Source organism: Theropithecus gelada, chromosome 3 (assembly GCF_003255815.1).
Source record: "Theropithecus gelada isolate Dixy chromosome 3, Tgel_1.0, whole genome shotgun sequence".
NCBI classification, from domain to species: Eukaryota; Metazoa; Chordata; class Mammalia; order Primates; family Cercopithecidae; genus Theropithecus; species Theropithecus gelada.
In genome coordinates, this window is record NC_037670.1 from 106,812,221 (window position 1) to 106,835,749 (window position 23,529).

At 42.4% G+C, this 23,529-nt stretch overlaps 1 protein-coding gene and 1 pseudogene across 2 annotated transcripts in view; one reads left to right on the plus strand and one right to left on the minus strand.

Annotated features, from left to right (window-relative positions):
* The window catches only part of SDHAF3 (succinate dehydrogenase complex assembly factor 3), an 88,875-nt gene that overhangs the window by 26,398 nt on the left and 38,948 nt on the right, over positions 1–23,529 (minus strand). The window lies entirely within an intron of this gene.
* Positions 22,253–23,078, plus strand: LOC112620243 (annotated as a pseudogene). Its single transcript, XR_003118494.1, has one exon. The product of XR_003118494.1 is annotated as a 40S ribosomal protein S3 pseudogene (transcript).

Sequence of the window (23,529 nt, forward strand, 5' to 3'; positions counted from 1 at the left end):
TTCTAAAATTGACCACATAATTGGAAGTAAAACACTCCTCAGTAAATGCAAAAGAATGGAAATCATAACAGTCTCTCAGACCACAGCACAATCAAATTAGAACTCAGGATTAAGAAACTCACTCAAAACCGCACAACTACACGGAAACTGAACAACTTGCTCCTGGAATGACTACTGGGTAAATAACAAAGTGAAGGCAGAAATAAAGATGTTCTTTGAAACCAATGAGAACGAAGACACAATGTCCCAGAATCACTGGAACACATTTAAAGCAGTGTGTAGAGGGAAATTTATGGCACTAAATGCCCAGAAAAGAAAGCAGGAAAGATCTAAAATTGACACCCAATTATCAAAATTAAAAGAACTAGGGAAGCAACAGCAAACAAATTCGAAAGCTAGCAGAAGACAAGAAATAACTAAGATCAAAGCAGAACTGAAGGAGATAGAGACACAAAAAACCCTTCAAAAAAATCAATGAAGCTAGGAGCTGGTTTTTTGAAAAGATCAACAAAACAGACCACTAGCCAGACTACTAAAGAAGAAAGGATAAAAGAGTCAAATGGGTGCAAAAAAAAAAAAAAAAATGATAAAGGGGATATCACCACTAATACCACAGAAATACCAACTACCATCAGTGAATACTATAAACACCGCTACACAAACTAGAAAATCTAGAAGAAATGGATACATTCCTGGACACATCCACCCTCCCAAGTCTAAACCAGGAAGCAGTCAAATTCCTGAATAGACCAACAACAAGTTCTGAAATTGAGGCAGTTATTAACAGCCTGCCAACCAAAAAATGTCCAGGACCAGAGGGGTTCACAGCCGAATTCTATCAGAGGTACAAAAACGAGCTGGTACCAATGCTTCTGAAACTATTCCAACCAACAGAAGAAGTGGGAATCCTTCCTAACTCATTTTATGAGGCCAGCATCATCCTGACACCAAAACCTGGCAGAGACACAACACAAAAAGAAAATTTCAGGCCAATATCCCTGACGAACATCGATGCAAAACTCCTCAATAAAATACTGGGAAACCAAATCCAGCAGCACATCAAAAAGCTTATTCACCAAGATCAAGTCAGCTTTATACCTGGAATGCAGGGCTGGTTCAACATATGCAAATCAATAAATGGAATCCATCACATAAACAGAAACAATGACAAAAACCGCATGATTATCTCAATAGATGCAAAAAAGGCCTTCGACAAAATTCAACACATCTTCATGCTAAAAACTCTCAATAAACTAGGTATTGATGGAATGTATCTCAAAATAGTAAGAGCTATTTATGACAAACCCACAGCCAATATCATACTGAATGGGCAAAAGCTAGAAGCATTCCCTTCAAAAACCGGCACAAGACAAGGATGCCCTCTCTCACCACTCCCGTTCAACACAGTATTGGAAGTTCTGGCCAGGGCAATCAGGCAAGAGGAAGAAATAAAGGGTATTCAAATAGGAAAAGAGAAAGTCAAATTGTCCCTGTTTGCAGATGAGATGATTGTACATTGAGAAAACCCCATCGTCTCAGCCCAAAATCTCCTTAAGCTGATAAGCAACTTCAGCAAAGTCTCATGACACAGAATCAGTGTGCAAAAATCATAAGCATTCCTATACACCAATAACAGAGAGTCAAATCATGAATGAACTCCCATTCACAACTGCTACAAAGAGAATAAAATACCTAGGAATCCAACTTACAAGGGACGTGAAGGACCTCTTTAAGGAGAACTACAAACCACTGCTCAAAGAAATAAGAGAGGACACAAACAAATAGAAAAGCATTCCATGCTCATAGACAGGAAGAATCAATACCATGAAAATGGCCATACTGCCCAAAGTAATTTATAGATTCAATGCTATCCCCATCAAGCTACCACTGACTTTCTTCACATAATTCGAAAAAACTACTTTAAGCTTCATATGGAACCAAAAAAGAGCCGGTATAGCAAAAACCATCTTAAGCAAAAAGAACAAAGCTGGAGACATCAAACTACCTCACTTCAAACTATACTACAAAGCTACAGCAACCAAAACAGCATGGTACTGGTACCAAAACAGATATATAGACAAATGGAACAGAACAGAGGCCTCAGAAATTACAGTACACATCTACAACCATCTGATCTTTGACAAACTTGACACAAACAAGCAATGGGGAAAAGATTCCCTATTTAATAAATGGTGTTGGAAAAACTAGCTAGCCATATACAGAAAAGTGAAACTGTACCCTTTCCTTACACCTTATACAAAAATCAATTCAAGATGGATTAAAGACTTAAACTAAGGCCTAAAACCATAAAGAATCCTAGAAGAAAACCTGGGCAATACCATTCAGGACATAGGCATAAGCAAGGACTTCATGTTTAAAACACCAAAAGCAATGGCAACAAAAGCCAAGATTGACAAATGGGATCTAATTAAACTAAAGAGCTTCAGGACAGCAAAAGAAACCACCATCAGAGTGAACAGGCAACCTACAGAATAGGAGAAAACTTTTGCAATCTATCCATCTGACAAAGGGCTAATATCCAGAATCTACAAAGAACTTAAACACATTTACAAGAAAAAAACAACCCCATCAAAAAGTGGGCAAAGGATATGAACACATACTTCTCAAAAGAAGACATTTATGCAGCCAACAGACTATGAAAAAATGCTCATCATCACTGGTCATTAGAGACATGCAAATCAAAACCACAATGAGACACCATCTCATGCCAGTTAGAATGACAATCATTAAAAAGTCAGGAAACAACAGATGCTGGAGAGGATGTGTGGAGAAATAAATAGGAACGTTTTTACACTGTTGGTGGGAGTGTAAATTAGTTCAACCATTCTGGAAGACAGTGTAGCAACTCCTCAAGGATCTAGAACTAGAAATACCATTTGACTCAGCAATCCCATTACTGGGTACATACCCAAAGGATGATAAATCATGCTACTATAAGGGCACATGCACATGTATGTTTACTGCAGCACTATTCACAATAGCAAAGACTTGGAACCAACCAAAATGTCTATTGATGATACACTGGATAAAGAAAATGTGGCACATACACACCATGGAATACTATGCAGCCATAAAAAAGGGTAAGTTTATGTCCTTTGCAGGGTCATGGATGAAGCTGGAAACTGTCATTCTCAGCAAACTATCGCAAGAACAGAAAACCAAACACCGCATATTCTCACTCATAAGTGGGAACTGAACAAGGAGAACACACGGACACAGGAAGGGGAACATCACACACTGGGACCTGTTGCGGGGTGGGGGTTTAGGGGAGGGATAGCATTAGGAGAAATACCTAATGTAGGTGACGGGCTGATGGGTGCAGTAAACCACCATGGCACGTGTATACCTATGTAACAAAACTGCACATTCTGCACATGTACCCCAGAACTTAAAGTATAATTAAATAAATAAGTAAATAAGAAACTAGCAGAGAAACTTACTGTTATAATCATTCTTCATGTAATCCCAACCAAACAGCAGCTAATTGTGAAGTCAAGTCCCATAGACTACATAGATGCTCGCTGACTTATGATGGGGTAGTGTCCTGACAAATCCGTTGTAAGGTAAAAATACCATTAGTGGAAAATAATTTAATACACTTCACCTACCCAAGATCATAGCTTAGCCTATGCTACCTTAAACATACTCAGAACACTCACATTAGCCTACAGACAGGCAAAATAACACTGGCAACACAGTATACTGTGTTGTAGAGTACTGTGTGGTACAGTAGAGTACTGTGACTGAGTGGCTGAGTGGGACCCAGCCACTGCCCAGCATCACAAGAGGCTATCGCACTGTGTATCACTAGCCTAGGAAAACATCACAATGCAAAGCACAGTTTCTACTAAATGTGTTTCACTTTTGCACCCCTGTAAAAGTAAAAATATCTTAAGTCCAACCATCGTTAAGTGGGGGACCATCTGTCCTTTTTTTTAAAAGAGATGACAAAGAAACTGAAACAAGCAGAAATTAATGTTTGTTTATACTAATTTCCAAAAATAATTTTCCTACTTAAAAAAGAAAGAAAAAGAGAAGTCTTATTGCACCTACACTGACTGTTCTCCAAAGCTCAGACTTCAGCAACCATTTGTTATTCCTTCCACAAATACTCTATGTTCCAGAGCTTCAGCATTGCCAAATTCAAAACCTAATCTCAAGTCTGACCACCTCTGCCTTTCACCACAGTCACATATTTACAACTGCCTACAGCGCATCTCCATTTGGACACTTTTCCATTGGTCTATTCTTAACAAATCCTTGTCATTATCTTTCCTTTCCTAATGTCATCGGGATACTACCATCCTCAGACAAAAATCATAGAAATCAGACGGCAGCAAATATGACAGAGTAGAGAACGCCAATGGTCTAACCTTCCAAAAAGCAACAAATAAACTGGCAAAAATTGTCAGATTTAACTTTCTCAAAACTCCAGAAACTAATGGAAAGCTTACAGCAACCAGGTAAATGTTTAGCCAAGAAAAGAACTAAATCTCAGTAGGATAGTTTTGTGGCTTTTTAACTCACTCTTATCTACTTCCATGTTCCCCAGATGAGCAGTGCCATTGAAGACATCAGTCCATACTCCTGGTAGACATACTCAGTACCAGAGGGAACTGAATAGGCCTTATTCCTTAATAAAAATTTTTAAAAATGGGGTTGTTATGACTTATTTGATGATTTCCTGGAGGAACAGCTCAAAGGGCCTGGCAGTGGCCTTGAAGACATCAGCCCATACTCCTGGTAGACATACTCAGTACCAGAGGGAACTGAATAGGCCTTATTCTTTAATAAAAAGAAAAAAAAAATGGGGTTGTTTGTTATGACTTATTTGGTGATTTCCTGGAGGAACAGCTCAAAGGGACTGCCTTTCTCCTGCTTGACTCAGAACTCTCCCAGGGCTGAGGGGGCTATTTGGGAAACTTCAACAAAAATATGTAAGGCAAATACATTAGTCAGTGCTGCCTGGGGCAAGGGTCATTGGTGGAAAACAACAGACTAACCAAAAGATCTGGGAGGAAAGCTGGTGAATAAGATGCTCTGGCAAATAAGGGCTTTGAAAACCACCCACATATTTCTGGAAATCTAAAAAGTCATACACATGGCTACATGAATAAAATGTTAAGGAAGTTTGGATTCTAGCATCACTGCTTAGAGGAGATTCCCCCCAGGAGAGCTGCCTCAACAGGAACATCTACAAACTATGTTTTAAGAACAAGACATACATTTTTATCATATTAAGCCACTAAGACTTTGGAATTATTTGTTATAGAAGCTGCCACTAATTACTTGAATAATACAGACTTGAAGCAATCTAAAAGACGTGTATGCCATTTTGCTGGAAAATAATAGAGAACTTATTTAAAGAAAAATGCGTAACTTTATACTATGTTCTGTTCAATTAGGATCTCAGCAAGTATACTTTCCTTATATCATTGAATTGCTAACAACAGTAAACAGAAAAAAGAAAAAAAGCAGGTTGTTTACATATGTGTATATATTTTTCAATAATTTACTTTGAGCCTTACACTGTAACAATTTTAAAGCTGCACGAATCAAATTTTTATAAGTTGACGTATTTTAAATTAATTACAGAATGAAACAGTTTATTCCTAAGAAGTCTGCTAAAGTTAAAAATCTCCTATTAGTCCTATTTTATCACAGTTTAAGGCCACATTCTATACACTGGGTTTCTTATAGTGATCATGGTCTATATTATTTTTTAATCATTTTTTTCCAATGACATTGGTCATGCATATTTCCATTTCAAAGAATTACTCAAAAACATGGGGAAACTCGCTGGGTGCAGTGGCTCACATCTGTAATCCCAGCACTTTGAGAGGCTGAGGCGGGTAGATCACCTGAGGTCAGTCTGAGACTAGCTTGGCCAACATGGTGAAACCCCATCTCTATTAAAAATACAAAAATTAGCCAGGCGTGGTGGCAGGTGCCTGTAATCCTAGCTACTCAGGAGGCTGGGGCATGAGAATCGCTTGAACCCGGGAGACAGAGATAGCAGTGAGCCAAGATTGCGCCACTGCACTCCAGCCTGGGCAACAGAGTGAGACTTTGTCTCAAAAAAACAAACAAACAAACAAAAAACATGGGGAAACTAAGATGTTTATAGGATCAGAAGAAATGGAAATATTAAACAACAACAAAAAAGGTTCATGGGTAAAAGCTTTTATATTCTATATTCGTGGAAATAAAACTGTTAGCCTGCTAAAAGTGCTCTCTCAATTAACCTAGCCCCCAAAAGAAAATTTTAAGACAAGTAACCTAGCAATGATTGTATTTCTATAAGGATTCCCAGGGTTCTGACTAACTACAAGGTCAGAACCCCAATATACAACCCATCTTTTTTGTCAGGAAATAGAAGGGAACTGTCATAGCAAGGATACCACATACAGAAGTCTAACTTGAAAAAGTCTAGAGAATGTAAAAACAATCAACTTAGGAAGCTAGTAAAATGATGACTTTTGAAATTCTTTTAGTTCTCTACTAGACAATTAGTGTCCAGAGTCAATTGTCAGTATCCCAGGGATAACGATTACACACAGCAAGGCAATCCACTAGGGTAAGGGGAAAAATAATAGAATTCCTATTTAAAATTTCTGGTTAGAAAACCAAACACTGAATGTTCTCACTTAAAAGTGGGAGGTGAATAATGAGAACACATGGACACAGGGAGGGGCCTGTCGGGGGGTGGGGGGCTGGGGGAGGGATGGCATTAAGAGAAATACCTAATGTAAATGATGAGTTGATGGGTGCAACAAATCAACATGGCACATGTATACCTATGTAACAAACCTGCATGTTGTGCGCATGTACTCCAGAACTTAAAGTATAATTTTAAAAAAATTCACTCCAAAATATATGTATATATAAAAAAAATTTAAAAAGAGGAATTTCTTTTTATTAATATTTATAGATTATCTTTAACATCCTTATGACTGTGTAACATACCGTCTAGGTCATGTAGAATACATGCAATAAATGATATGAGGGAAGAACAGAAGTTCTCCTACTCCCCTGCACTGAAGAAAACTCCACCTATACCCCTGTATTTGCTTTTGATGTATGGTATTTATATGTGCTACAGTTTGATATGTCAGTTAAATGGATTTAAATTTATATTATCTAGTTTAATTAAACTGATCCCTAAAATGCACAGATAACTTCAAAAGATGCCCATAAGAAATGTTCTAAGACAATATTAATAATGCAAGCACAAGCAAAAGAAGAAAACAGTGGAGAATACTTTTCCAACTATTAGTGCAAGCTCATCAGCCACATTAATGAGGTAAAAACAATGGCAATAATGTACACCTGACATGGTGGGAATGGCACTTTACCTCTATGGTTTTCCTCCCAACAACTCATAACCCCAATTTTTTCATGAGTAAGACATTAGACAAATCCCAATTGAGGGACATTCTACAAAATACTATGTGTACCTTCAAAACTGTCAAGGTCATCAAAAACAGGGAAAGACTGAGAAACTGTCACTGCCTAGAGGGCTAAAGTGACATGACAACTAAATATAATGTGATCTCCTGGGTGGAATCCGGGAACAGAAAAAGGTCATTAGGCTAATGACCTAAGTTAATGTGAATAAAAGACTAAATGTGAACAAGAATGGACTTTAGTTAGTAATAATGTGTCAATATTAGTTCATTAGTTATGACAAATGTACCATACTTTTTTAAAAAGTGGCAATATAATTAAGTCTAAAAACAACCTAAAATTTTCAAAAATATCAAGAAGATTACTTGGAATGCAAATTGATATCTACTGTTATTAATGAATACTTCCCACTAGGTAATGTATCATGCTTCAGATATCAGCTAATGATAAGACAGTTCAGAATTTAAAATATATATACACATGATTAATATATGCTCCAAAAGTTTAGAGACTACAATTCTAGAAAATAAGTAGTCACCATATAAATAACTAGATGTGATACTACTGTGTCCATATATCCCCAGTTACTTATTGTATATACACTAAATATCAAGTGCTAGGGATATAAAGATTATCTCACAATTTCTGATTTAAAGCAGCTTATAATTTAGTGGAAAAACACACAAGTAATAAGGCAGTTAATCACCACACAATATAATGAAGAGCAGCAAGTGCATAATAACTGCCACAAATAGAAATGAACAGAGTTCAATAGGAGCACTTCGGCTGAGAAATGAGGCATGAGGCAGAAAAGGTTTCCAGGAAAATGTGCCATCTAAGCTGAATCTAAAAGGATAAGAAGTTGGCCAAGCTAAATCAAAGGAAGGTGTTCAAGAAACAAGGACCAGTAGGCACAGGAGTCCAGAGCTACACTGTCCAATAGAGAAGCCACAAACCAAGATGACTACTGAGCACTTGAAACATGATTACTGAGACTGAACGAGGAACTCAATTCTTGATTTGATTTCATTTTAATTTAAATTTAAATTTTAAAACCGAAGCAATTCAGCACAGAAAATATATTAATGCTCCCCAAACTGACCTCTATAGTTTAATTCAATTCCAATCAAAATCCCAGATATGTTTTTTGTAGATAAAGACAAGCTTATTATAAAATATATAGTGGAAAATAAAGGTTCTAATATAGCCAAAACAATTCTGAAATAGATGAATTAAGTGAAAAGAGTAACTTTGATGTTAAGGATTAATGTATTGCCATAGGAAACAAGACAGTGTGACAGCTAATAGACATGGAATAGAAAGAAAACACTAGGCTGACAAATATGCCTAACTGATTTTTTACTAAGGTACCCAAGTAATTAAATGCAGGAGAAATAGTCTTTTAACAAATTATGCTGAAGCAACTGGATATCCCTAAGCAAAACTAAATAAGTAAGTAAACCTTGACCTAAAACTTCGAATCATATGGAAAAGTTAATTCAAAATAGATCATGGGCTTAAATGTAAAACATAAAATTATCAAAAATAAAAACAAAACAGGAGCAAATCTTCAGGACCTAGAAGTAGGTAAAGAGTTCTTATACTTGACACCACAAGAATAACCCCAAAAAGGAAAAAATGATAAATTGGGTTTCATCAAAATTTAAAACTTCTGCTCCGAAAAACACTTAAAAGGATAAAAACAAAAAACAAAAAAACAAAAAAACAAAAAAACAAAAAAAGCTACAGACTAGGAGAAAATATTTGCAAACCACATAAATGACAAAGGGCTAGTATTTAAAATGTATCAAAAATTCTCAAAATAGGAAAAAGAAAAAATCTAATTGGAAAATGGGCAAAATGAGCAGACATTTCACCAAAGACAATATAAAGGTGAAAAACAAGCAGCACAAAATGTTCATCATCAACTGTAGTCATTAGTGTCAGGCCTCTTTACCCAAGCTAAGCCATCATATCCCCTGTGACCTGCATGTATACATCCGGATGGCCTGAAGCAACTGAAGATTCACAAAAGAAGTGAAAATAGCCTTAACTGATGACAATCCACCATTGTGATTTTTCTGCCCCACCTTAACTCATCAATGTACTTTGTAATCTCCCCCACCCTTAAGAAGGTTCTTTGTAATTCTCCCCACCCTTGAAAATGTACTTTGTGAGATCACGCCCTGCCTGCAAAACTTTGCTCCTAACTCCACTGCCTATCCCAAAACCTATAAGAACTAATGATAATCCCACCACCCTTTGCTGACTCTTTTCGGACTCAGTCTGGCAGCACCCAGGTGAAATAAACAGCCTTGTTGCTCACACAAAGCCTGTTTGGCGGTCTCTTCACATGGACTTGCGTGACAATTGGTGCCGAACACCCAGGTCAGAGGGACTCCTTCGGGAGACAAGTCTGCTGTCCTCACCCTCATTCCGTGAAGAGATCCACCTACGACCTCAGGTTCTCAGACCCACCAGCCCAAGGAACGTCGCACCAATTTCAAATCGTGTAAGCGGTCTTTTCACTCTCTTCTCCAGCCTCTCTCGCTACCTGTCAATCTCCCTGTCCTTCCAATTCCTGTTCTTTTTCCTCTCTAGTAGAGACAAAGGAGACACAGTTTATCTGTGGACCCAAAACTCCGGCGCCGGTCACGAACTCTGGAAGACAGTCTTCCCTCGGTGTTTAATCACTGCGGGGATGCCTGCCTGATTATTCACCCACATTCCACCAGTGCCTGATCACCACAGGGTGCCTGCCTTGGTCATTCACCCACATTCCCTTGGTGGCAAGTCAATTGTGGGGACACCTGCTTTGGATGCTCCCCACCCCCTTCTCCGTGTCTCTACCCTTTTCTTTAAACTTGCTTCCTTTACTATGAGCAACCTTCCACCCTCCATTCCTCCTTCTCCCTTAGCCTGTGTTCTCAAGAACTTAAAACCTCAACTCTCGCCTGACCTAAAATCTAAGCATCTGATTTTCTTCTGCAACACTGCTTGGCCCCAATACAAACTCCACAATGGGTCTAAATGGCCAGAAAATGGAACTTTTGATTTCTCCATCTGAAAGAAATCAGACACATTCCTCAGCCCCGGGCTCAACACAAAGCACATTCCTCAGCCCCGGGCTCAACACAAACAGGCCCAGTACAAACACATCCCACCATGTATCTCTCAATTTCCTGAGCCCAGTACAAACACATCCCACCATATATCTCTCAATTTCCTGAGCCCAGTACAAACACCACCTGGAAAAGTCCCCGATAAGGACACGGCCGTTTGTGGTTTTACTGAAAGTGCGGGAACCAATAGAAAACTGCTAAATGTATAACTTAAAATGTAAACCAATTGTAATGCTGTAACCAAAAGAATTCCTTTGTTCCTCTGTAACCTTACTATCCTATTTACCTCGGGCTATAAAAAGCAAGCACTCGCATTGTTCGGGGCCCTCTTGTATGCTGTGGAAGGGAGGTACGAAGTTCGAACTTGCAGTAAAAGATCCTTGCCGCTTGGCTTTGACTCTGGACTCTGGTGGTCTTCTTTGGGGAACAAACGGTCTGGGCATAACACATCCTAACAGACCTAGATAATTTTTGCTGAAAATGGGCAAATGGTCTGAGGTGACTTATGTCCAGGCATTTTTCACACTTCATTCCCTCCCTAGTATCTGTTCCCAAGGTGACTCATCCCACATCCTCCTCCTTTCCCTCCTGCCTGTCCCTTCGGTCCCAACCCCAAGTGTTGCTGAGTCTTGTGAGTTTTCCTTTTCTACTGACCCATCTGACCTCTCACCTCCTCCCCAGACTGCTCCTCCTCAGGTTGCTCCCCGCCAGGCTGTATGTATCAGGCTCCAACTCTTCAGCCTCTGCTCCCTCACCCTGTAACCCTTCTATTACCTCCCCTCCCCACACCTGGTCTGGTTTACAGTTTCGTTCTGCGACTAGCTCTCCCCCACCTGCCCAACAATTTCCTCTTACAGAGAGGTGGCTGCAGCTGAAGGCACAGTCAGGGTACACATGCCTTTTTCTCTAACAGACCTTTCCCAAATCAGCCAGCGTTGGGCTGTTTCTCATCAGACCCCACTAAATATATACAGGAATTCCAATATCTAACTCTGTCCTACAATTTTACCTGGAGTGACTTAAAGGTCATGCTAACTTCTATCCTCTTCCCAGATGAACGGGAAAGAGTTTCCTCTAGCCCAATCTCACACTGGTAACCGCCGGCTTCATAAGCTAGACCTCCAGGAAAGCATTAGAGCAGTTCCCCGAGAAGATCCCCAATGGAACTATCAGGCAGATTCCACAGGTATAGCTAGGCGAGATTACATGGTTTCCTGCCTAGTTGAAGGGCTTAAAAAGGCAGCTTACAAAGCTTAAACTACCTAAGGTAAAGATGAAAACCCAGCCCAGTTCATGGCCCGCTTAGCAGCAACCCTTAAGACACTTTACCACCCTAGACCCAGAGGGGCCAGAAGGCCGCCTTATTCGTAATATGCATTTTATCAGCCAGTCAGCTCCTGATATTATAAAAAAAGCTTCAAAAATTGGAATCCGGCCCTCAAACCCCAAAACAGGAATTAGTCAACCTCGCCTTCAAGGTGTACAATAATATAGAGGAGGTAGGCAGACACCATTGCATTTCTGAGTTACAGCTACTTGCCTCTGCTGTAAGACAACCCACAACGATGTCTCCCCTCCACTGTAAGACAACCCACAACCATGTCTCCAGCATACAAGAACTTCAGAACATCCAAGCCACAGCTCCCAGGGGCTCCTTCAAAATATCGTCATGGACCTTGCTTCAAATGCCAAAAGCCTGGCCACTGGGCCTCAGAATGCCTGCAGCCCGGGATTCCTCCTAAGCCGTGCCTCATCTGTGCGGGCCCCTACTGGAGGTCAGACTATCCAACTCACATTGCCACTGCTCCTAAAGCCCCTGGATCCCCAACCCAACATTCCTTGGCCAACTCCTTCCCAGATCTCCTCGGCTTAGCAGCTGAAGACTGATGCTGCCCGATTGCCTTGGAAGCCCCCTGGACCATCACGGACACCGAGATTCGGGTCACTCTTACGGTAGAAGGTAAGTCCGTCCCCTGTTCAATCGATATGGGGGCTACCCACTCCACATGACCTTCTTTTCAAGGGCCTGTTTCCCTTGCCCCCATAACTGTTGTGGGTATTGATAGCCAAGCTTCAAAACCCGTTAAAACTACCCCACTCAGGTGCCAACGAGGACAATATTCTTTTATGCACTCTTTTTTAGTTATCCCCTCCTGCCCAGTTCCCTTATTAGGCTGAGACATTTTAACCAAATTATCTGCTTCCCTGATTATTCCTGGACTACAGCCACATCTCATTGCCACCCTTCTTCCCAACCCAAAGCCTCCTTTGCATCTTCCTCTCGTATCCCCCCACCTTAACCCACAAGTATGGGACACCTCCACTCCCTCCCTGGCAACCAATCACATGCCCATTACTATCCCATTAAAACCTAATCACCCTTACCCTGCTCAACACCAGTATCCCATCCCACAACAGGCTTTAAGGGGATTAAAGCCTGTTATCACTCACCTGCTACAGCATGGGCTTCTAAAACCTATAAATTCTTGTTGCAATTCTCCCATTTTACCTGTTCAAAAACTGGACAAGTCTTACAGGTTAGTTCAGGATCTGTGTCTTATCAACCAAATTGTTTTGCCTATCCCCCCTGTGGTGCCCAACCCGTACACTCTTTTGTCCTCAATACCTTCCTCCACAACTCACTATTCTATTCTTGATCTTAAAGATGCTTTTTTTCACTATTCCCCTACACCCCTCATCCCAGTCTCTCTTTGCTTTTACCTGGACTGACCCTGACACCCATGAGTCCCAGTAGCTTACCTGGGCTGTACTGCTGCAAGGTTTCAGGGACAGCCCTCATTACTTCAGCCAAGCTCTTTCTCATGATTTACTTTCTTTCCACCCCTCTGCTTGTCACCTTATTCAATATATTGATGACCTTCTACTTTGTAGCCCCTCCTTTGAATCTTCTCAACAAGACACCCTCCTGCTGCTTCAACATTTATTCTCCAATGGATATTGGTTATCCCCCTCCAAAGCTCAAATTTCTTCTCCATCCGTTACCTACCTCAGCATAATTCTTCATAAAAACACACGTGCTCTCCCTGCCAATCGTGTCCGACTGATCTCTCAAACCCCAACCCCTTCTACAAAACAACTCCTTTCCTTCCTAGGCATGGTTGGACACTTTTGCCTTCGGATACTTGGTTTTGCCATCCTAACAAAACCATTATATAAACTCACAAAAGGAAATCTAGCTGACCCTATAGATCCTAAATCCTTTCCCCACTCCTCTTTCTGTTCCTTGAAGACAGCTTTAGCGACTGCTCCCACACTAGCTCTCCCTAAGTCATCCCAACCCTTTTCATTACACACAGCCTAAGTGCAGGGTCATGCAGTAGCAATTCTTACACAAAGACCGGGACCGTGCCCTGTAGCCTTTTTGTCCAAACAACTTGACCTTACTATTTTAGGTTGGCCATCATGTCTCCATGTGGCGGCTGCCGCCGCCCTGATACTTTTAGAGGCCTTCAAAATCACAAACTATGCTCAACTCACTCTCTACAGTTTTCAAAACTTCCAAAATCTATTTTCTTCCTCACACCTGACACAAATGCTTTCTGCTCCCCAGCTCCTTCAGCTGTACTCACTCTTTATTGAGTCTCCCACAGTTACCATTGTTCCTGGCCCAGACTTCAATCCGTCCTCCCACATTATTCCTGATACCACACCTGACCCCCATGACTGTATCTCTCTGACACACCTGCATTCACTCCATTTCCCCATACTTCCTTCTTTCCTGTTCCTCACCCTGATCACACCTGGTTTATTGATGGCAGTTCCACCAGGCCTAATCGCCATACACCAGCAAAGGCAGGCTGTGCTATAGTATCTTCCGCATTTATCATTGAGGCTACCGCTCTGCCCCGCCCCCCCCACTACCTTTCAGCAAGCCAAACTCATTGCCTTAAGCCCTCACTCTTGCAAAGAAATTACACGTCAATATTTATGCTGACTCTAAATATGCCTTCCATATCCTGTACCACCATGCTGTTATACGGGCTGAAAGAGCTTTCCTCACTACGCAAGGTCCTCCATCATTAATGCCTCTTTAATAAAAACTCTTCTCAAGGCTGTTTTACTTCCAAAGGAAGCTGGATCATACACTGCAAGGGTCACCAAAAGGCATCAGATCCCATCGCTCAGGGCAACGCTTATGCTGCATGCTAGCATTCCAACTTCTGTCCCTCATGGCCAGTTTTTCTCCTTATCATTGGTCACTCCCAGCTACTCTCCCACTGAAACTTCCACCTATCAATCTCTTCCCACACAAGGCAAATGGTTCTTGGACAAGGAAAATATCTCCTTTCAGCCTCACAGGCCCATTCTATTCTATCCTCATTTCATAACCTCTCATTTCCTTTCCATTGTGGAAATCTATCCTCAAGGAAATCACTTCTCAGTGTTCCATTTGCTATTCTACTACTCCTCAGGGATTGTTCAGGCCCCCTCCCTTCCCTACACATCAAGCTCAGGAATTTGCCCCTGCCCAGGACTGGCAAATTGACTTTACTCAGATGCCCTGAGTCAGGAAACTAAAATACCTCTTGGCCTGGGTAGACACTTTCATTGGATGGGTAGAGGCCTTTCCCACAGGGTCTGAGAAGGCCACTGTGGTCATTTCTTCTCTTTTGTCAGATATAATTCCTTGGTTTGGCCTTCCCACCTCTATATAGTCCGATAACGGACCGGCCTTTATTAGTCAAATCACCCAAGCAGCTTCTTAGGCTCTTGGCATTCAGTGAAACCTTCATTCCGCTTACCATCCTGAATCTTCAGGGAAGGTAGAACGGACTAATGGTCTTTTAAAGACACACCTCACCAAGCTCAGCCTCCAACTTAAAAAGAACTGGACAGTATTTTTACCTCTTACCCTTCTCAGAATTAGAGCCTGTCCTCAAGATGCTACAGGTTACAGTCCATTTGAACTTTTATATGGATGCACTTTCTTACTTAGCCCCAGCCTCATCCCAGACACCAGCCCTCTAGGTGACTATCTTCCAGTCCTCCAGCAAGCTAGACAGGAAATTTGCCAGGCTGCTAATCTTCTCTTGCCCACTCCAGATGCCCAGCCATATGAAGACACCCTGGCTAGACGATCAGTTCTTGTTAAGAATCTGACCCCTCGGCCGGGAGCAGTGGCTCACGCCTATAATCCCAGCACTTTGGGAGGCTGAGGCGGGCAGATCACATGGTCAGGAGATCGAGATCATCCTGGCTGACACAGTGAAACCCCGTCTCTACTAAAAATAAAAAAAAATTAGCCGGGCGTGGTGGCGGGCGCCTCTAGTCCCAGCTACTCGGGAGACTGAGGCAGGAGAATGGCATGAAACCAGGAGGCAGAGCTTGCAGTGAGCCGAGATTGTGCCACTGCACTCCAGCCTGGGCAACAGAGCGAGACTCCGTCTCAAAAAAAAAAAAAAAAAAGAATCTGACCCCTTAAACTCTACAACCTAGATGGAATGGACCCTACTTAATCATCTATAGTACCCCAACCGCCATCCGCCTACAAGACCCTCCCCACTGACTTCGCTGTTCCAGAAAAAAGCTGTGTCCATCAAACAGCCAGCCTGATATTTCCTCTTCCTCCTGGAAGTCTCAAGTACTCTCCCCTACTTCCCTTAAACTCACTCGCATTTCTGAAGAACAATAATAACCCTTACGAGCCTAATATATCTTTTCATTCTATTAGGTCTATCCATCCTTGCCCTACTCGTTGCAACAGGGCTTTATGCAGTCACCCCCACTACTTGGACTGCGCCCCAAAAACTTGTCATCCCTACCATATTCTGTCTAGTCATACTCCTATTCACCATTCTCAACTACTCATAAATGACCTGCTCTTGTTTACATTGCCGGTTTACATTGTTTCTCCAAGTCATCACAGCTGATGTCTCCTGGCTATCCCCTAACTGCCACTCTTGACTCCCTCTTGGAGTGGACAGATGATCTTTGCTGACAGGGCACCCTCCGATACTTCCACCCTGATGAAGTTCTATTGTTTACTTTTACACTCACTCTTAATCTCATTCCCATTCTTATGCCACTCTCTACCGCTCCCTAGTTACCTCCAGCATACTGTCAATCTCACCCACTCTCTTCTCACTGCCTCCAATCCTTCTCTAGCAAAGAACTGTTGGCTATGTGTTTCCCTTTCTTCCTGCTCTTACACAGCCATCCCCGCTCTACAGGCCAACTGGGCTACCTCTCCCATCTCCCTGCACCTCAGAACCTCCTTTAATAGCCCTCGTCTTTACCCACCTGAGGAACCTCTGTTACTCTCTAGACAAATTTGGTGAGAACTCCCCAGACATTTCACACCAACAAGCTGCCACACTTCTCCGCATCTATTTATGGCACCTTTCTCCTTATGTCAATTCCACCCCACCCCCCATATTTGGACCCCTAACCACACAAACAGCTATCCCTGTTGCCGCTCCTTTACGCATCCCCCGACAACAGCCTACTGGAATCTCACACATGGTAAACCTTTAGGCAACCTTCCACTGTCCAAATGTTCCTTTACTCTTTATCTCCAGAACCCAGCCACACACATGACCAAACAGATGAGAACATTCCAACTTCGTGTTACTGATAAGCCCTCTATCATTACTGACAAACTAAAAAACACTGACAGTCAGTATTGTTTAGGAAGACACCTACCCTGCATCTCACTCCATCCTTGGCTACCCTCCTCCTGCTCATCTGAATCTCCTCCTAGCCCCTCTTCTTGCTTGCTTATACCCAGCCCCATGAATAGCAGTGCAAGGTTACTTGTAGACACTACACGCTTTCTCATACACCATGAAAGACGAATCCCTCCCACTATGCACTTGCACCATCAATCTCCATCACAACCTCTAATGGCTGCTGCCCTTGCTGGATCTCTAGGATTTTGGGTGCAGGATTCCTCTTTCAGTACACCCTCTCACCTTTTCACTTTACATTTCCAGTTCTGCCTGATACAAGGTCTCTTCTTTTTATGTGTCTCTTCCACTTACATGTGCCTACCTGCCAACTGGATGGGCACATGTACTCTAGTCTTCCTTACCCCCCAAATCCAGTTTGCAGATGGGAATGAACAACTGCCTGTCCCCCTCATGACACCAACATGACAAATAAAAGAGTCATCCCACCAATCCCTTTACTTGTGGGTCTAGGACTTTCTGCCTCCACTATTGCACTTGGAACTGGAATAGCAGGCATCTCAACCTCTGTCACAACATTCCGCAGCCTAATGACTTCTCTGCTAGCATTACAGACATATCACAAACTTTATCTGTTCTCCAAGTCCAGGTTGACTCTTTAGCTGCAGTTGTCTTCCAGAACCACTGAGACCTCAATTTACTCACTGCTGAAAAAGGAGGACTCTGTATATTTTTAAATGAAGAGTGCTGTTTTTACCTAAATTAATCTGGCCTGGTATATGACAACATAAAAAAACTCAAGGATAGAACCCAAAAACTCGCCATCCAAGCAAAAAATAACGTTGAACACCCTTGGACACTCTCTAATTGGATGTCCTGGGTACTCCTAATTCTTAGTTCTTTAATCCCTATTTTTCTCCCTCTTTTATTCAGACCTTGTGTCTTTCACTTAGTTTCTCAATTCATATAAAATCATATCCAGGCCATCACCAATAATTCTATATGACAAATGCTCCTTCTAACAACCACACAATATCACCCGTTACCCCGAAATCTTTCTTCAGTTGAATCTCTCCCATTGTAGGTTACCACACTGCCCCTAATCCCACTCGAAGCAGCCCTGAGAAACATTGCCCATTATCTCTCCATATCACCCCCAAAATTTTTTGCTGCTCTAATACTTCACCACTATTTTGTTTTGCTTTTCTTTTTCGTGTTTTTTTTTTTAACAAGAGTCTCGCTGTGTCACCCGGGCTGGAGTGCAGTGGCGTGATTTCAGCTCACTGCAAGCTCCGCCTCCCAGGTTCACGCCATTCTCCTGCCTCAGCCTCCCGAGTAGCTGGGACTACAGGCACCCGCCACCACGCCTGGCTAATTTTTTTGTGTTTTTAGTAGAGATGGGGTTTCATCGTGTTAGCCAGGATGGTCTTGATCTCCTGACCTTGTGATCTGCCTGCCTCAGCCTCCCAAAGTGCTGGGATTACAGGCGTGAGACACCGCGCCTAACTTGCTTTTCTTATTAAGAAGACAGGAATGTCAGGCCTCTGAGCCCAAGCTAAACCATCATATCCCCTGTGACCTGCAATATCCAGATGGCCTGAAGCAACTGAAGATTCACAAAAGAAGTGAAAATAGACTTAACTGATGACAGTCCACCATTGTGATTTGTTTCTGCCCCACCGTAACTGATCAATGTACTTTGTAATCTCCCCCACCCTTAAGAAGGTTCTTTGTAATTCTCCCCACCCTTGAGAATGTACTTTGTGAGATCCACCCTCTGCCCACAAAACATTGCTCCTAACTCCACCGCCTATCCCAAAACCTGTAAGAACTAATGATAATCCCACTACCCTTTGCTGACTCTCTTTTCAGACTCAGCCTGCCTGCACCCAGGTGAAATAAACAGCCATGTTGCTCACACAAAGCCTTTTTGGTGGTCTCTTCACACAGACACACGTGACAATTAGGAAAATGAGAATTAAAACACAATGAGATATCACTATACACCTTAACTAAAACAGCCAACATCCAAAACACTGAAACCACCAAAACGCTGGCAAGGATATGCTATAGAAACTCTCATTCACTGCTGGTGGAAATGTAAAACGGTACAGCCACTTTGGAAGACACTTTACAATTTCTTACAAAACTAAACATACTCTTACCGTATGATCCAGCAATTGCATTCCTTGGTATTTATCCAAAGAAGTTGGAAAATTATGTATACTAAAAAACCTGCAAACAGATGTTTACTGAAGCTTCATTCATAATTGACAAAACTTGGAAGCAACCAGGATATCCTCCAGTAGGTAGATGGACAAACTGTAGTACATCCAGACAATGAAATATTAATCAGAGCTAAAAAGAAATGATCAAGCCATGAAAAGACTTGTAGGAAACTTAAATGCATATTACCAAATAAAAGCAGCCAAGAAGCCAATTTGAAAAGGCTACATTCTGTATGATTCCAACATGTAACATGTCAGAAAAGGCAAAACTAGGGCAAGAGAACACAGATCAGTGGAGAAACCACCTTTGCAAAAATTATAAGAAAGAAAATTATGACAGTGAAAGAGACATGACCTAACCAACTCCATCTTGCCTTTAACACCCAAACTGCCCTTGTTCGTTCCTGGGTGTAGTAGGTCTAGCTAACTTTTGGAGGAATTTACACTTTAACTTTGAAACAAAGACAATAACAGTCTCTCCCCAAAACAAACACCCTCCTTGCTTGGAGACTAGATCACCTTTGTAAAAGTAACAAATTTGCCACAAAATTAGCAATAATGGCTCAGGGCCAGAAGCAGTGGTTCATGCCTGTAATCCCAGCACTCTGGGAGGCCATTGTGGGCAGATCGCTTGAGGTCAGGAGTTCAAGACTGCCCAACATGGCAAAACCCTGTCTCTACTAAACCAAAATGCCTACAAAAATTTGCTGGGCATTGTGGCACACATCTGTAGTCCCAGCTACTCAGGAGGCTGAGGCACGAGGATTGCGTGAACCTGGGAGACAGGGGTTGCAGTGACCTGATACTGTGCCATTGCATCGCAGCCTGGGTGACAGAGCAAGACTTCATCTCAAAATAAATAAATAAATAAACAAACAAACAAATAAAATAATGGCTCAGAAGTCACGCAGGGGCCATAAACTTCCTAACCTCCTCAATTGCTCCAATGGATAACATTACTACTGTAAAATGTAAGACTGATGTTTGACATATTTTTCAGACCCTGCATTCTAACAGATCCACTGGCCAGACCCATAAACTGGGACATCTGGTCTTGTGACCTCCCACCCAGGAACTGACTCCATGCAAGAGGACAGATTCAACTCCCTATGATTTCATCCCTAACTTAACCAATCAGGATTCCCCATTCCCTAGTCCATGCCTGAAAACTATCTTTTAAAAATCCTAGCTTCCAAATTTTCAGTGAGGCTGATGTAATAGTAAAACTCCAGTCTCCCATTTAATTGGCTCTATGTGTATTAAACAGTTTCTCCATAAAAAATTCCCCTGTCTTGATAAATTGGCTTCCTCTGGCAGAAGGCAAGTAGAACCCATTGGGGGTTACAGTTGTGGGTTATCAGAGATTGGTGTGGGGGATGAACCAGCAGGGCAGAATTTTTAGGGCAGTGAAAATATACTATATACTACCATAAAGATGGATACATGTCATTACACATTTGTCTAAACTCATAGAAAGTAAGAAAACAAGAGTAAACCCTACATGTAAACGATGAACTCTGGGTGATCTTAATGTGTCAATGTAGTGTGAGGGCTCAGAAAATGATACCCCAAAGTAAGGCTCTTTGGTATCCTGACTGGGGAACAGGAGGGAACCAGCGGATGCAAGCTGGTTTTCTCTGAGGACCCCTAATCTGCTTAAAGATGGATGTGGAAAGACCGTACCACAGGAAAAAGAGACTAAAGGTTAACAACCTCACCCAGAGCAGCTTTACCCATTCTTTGGAGGGCTGCTCCCCAAGGTATTTTAATCTACAAAACAAGACAACCTTTGTTCACTAGATTTCTTCCTCTCATCCTCCCAAAGCTCTCTGTCCTCACCTCCACTCCCTAGAAGTCCCAAGCCCCTCTTCCTTTCTGCAGCTACAGATACTATAAAAATTCCAATCATCTGGCCTGAGTCTTTTATTTTGTGAGACTCTTCTGTATACGCACATAATAAATCTGTATGCCTTTCTCCTATTAATCTGTCTGCTTTCAGTTTATCACAGATTCAACTACAGAAACTTCAGAGGGTGCAGTAAAAGTTTCCGTCACCCCTACAGTTTGTTCATCTATTGTAACAAATGTACTACTCCAGTGGGGGATGCTAATAATGGGAGAGGCTATGCATATGTTGGGGCAGAAGGTGTATGGAAAATCTCTGTGCTTTCCTCTTAATTTTGCCATGAACTAATCTTAATATATTAAGTCTTAAACAAACAACAGACAGCCAGGCTCAGTGGTGCATGCCTGTAGTTCCAGCTACTGAATATTGTAACCCCACTATTCAGACTACTGCTCAGAAAAAAAGATTCCTAGGCTGGGTGTGGTGGCTCACGCCTGTAATCCCACCACTTTGGGAGGCCACAGTGGGCAGATCACGAGGTCAGGATATCGAGACCATCCTGGCTAACACGGTGAAATCCCGTCTCTACTAAAAATACAAAAAATTAGCCAGGTGTGGTGGCAGGCGCCTGTAGTCCCAGTTACTCGGGAGGCTGAGGCAGGAGAATGGTGTGAACCCAGGAGGCAGAGCTTACAGTGAGCCGAGATCGCGCCACTGCACTCCAGCCTAGGGGACAGAGCGAGACTCCTTCTCGGAAAAAAAAAAGAAAAAAGGATTCCTTTCAAAATATTACTGCTCACTGAAAATGCACCTGGTCACCCAAGAGCTCTGATGGAGCTATACAAGGAGATTAATAATGTTTTCATGCCTACTAACACAACATCCATTATGTAGCCCCATGGATCAAGAAGTAATTTTGACTTTCAAGTCTCATTTTAAAAATACATTTTGGCTTTCCTTTCGGCAGAGCGCAGCGGCAAGATGGCTGTGCAAATTTCCAAGAAGAGGAAGTTTGTCACTGATGGCATCTTCAAAGCTGAACTGAATGAGTTTCTTACTTGGGAGCTGGCTGAAGAATGCTACTCTGGAGTTGAGGTGTGAGTTACACCAACCAGGACAGAAATCATTATCTTAGCCACCAGAACACAGAATGTTCTTGGAGAGAAGGGTCCACGGATTCCGGAACTGACTGCTGTAGTTCAGAAAAGGTTTGGCTTTCCAGAGGGCAGTGTAGAGCTTTATGCTGAAAAGGTGGCCACTAGAGGTCTGTGTGCCATTGCCCAGGCAGAGTCTCTGCATTACAAACTCCTAGGAGGGCTTGCTGTGAGGAGGGCGTGCTATGGTGTGCTGCAGTTCATCATGGAGAGTGGGGCCAAAGGCTGCGAGGTCGTGGTGTCTGGGAAACTCCGAGGACAGAGGGCTAAATCCATGAAGTTTGTGCATGGCCTGATGATCCACAGGGGAGACCCTGTTAACTACTACATTGATGCTGCTGTGCGCCATGTGTTGCTCAGACAGGGTGTGCTGGGCATCAAGGTGAAGATCATGCTGCCCTGGGACCCAACTGGTAAGACTGGCCCTAAGAAGCCCCTGCCTGACCAAGGGAGCATCCTGGAACCCAAAGATGAGATACTGCCCACCACTCCCATCTCAGAATAGAAGGGTGGGAAGCCAGAGCCACCTGCCGTGCCCCAGTCAGTCCCCACAGCATAACAGGGTCTCCTTGGCAGCTGTATTCTGGAATCTGGATGTTGCTCTGTAAAGACCTTTAATAAAATCTTGTACAAAAACAAAAAATAAAATAAAATAAAAATACAATTTGAGGCCGGGGGCGGTGGCTCACGCCTGTAATCCCAGCACTTTGGGAGGCCGAGATGGGTGGATCACGAGGTCAGGAGATTAAGACCATCATGGCTAACACAGTGAAACCCCATCTCCACTAAAAATACAAAAAAAAAAAATTAGCCGGGCATGGTGGTGGCCTCCTGTAGTTCCAGCTACTCAGAGGCTGAGGCAGGAGAATGGCCTGAACGTGGAGCTTGCGGTGAGCCAAGATCCCGCCACTGCACTCCAGCCTGGGTGTCAGAGCGAGACTCCGTCTCAGAAAAAAAAAAAAAAATTTGGAAAGACTATAGCTGCCATAGACAGTGATTCCTCTGATGGATCTGGACAAAGTAAATTGAGTAACTCCTGGAAAGGATTCACCATTCTAGATGCGATTAACAGCTTTTGTGATTCACGGGAGCAAGTCAAAATAT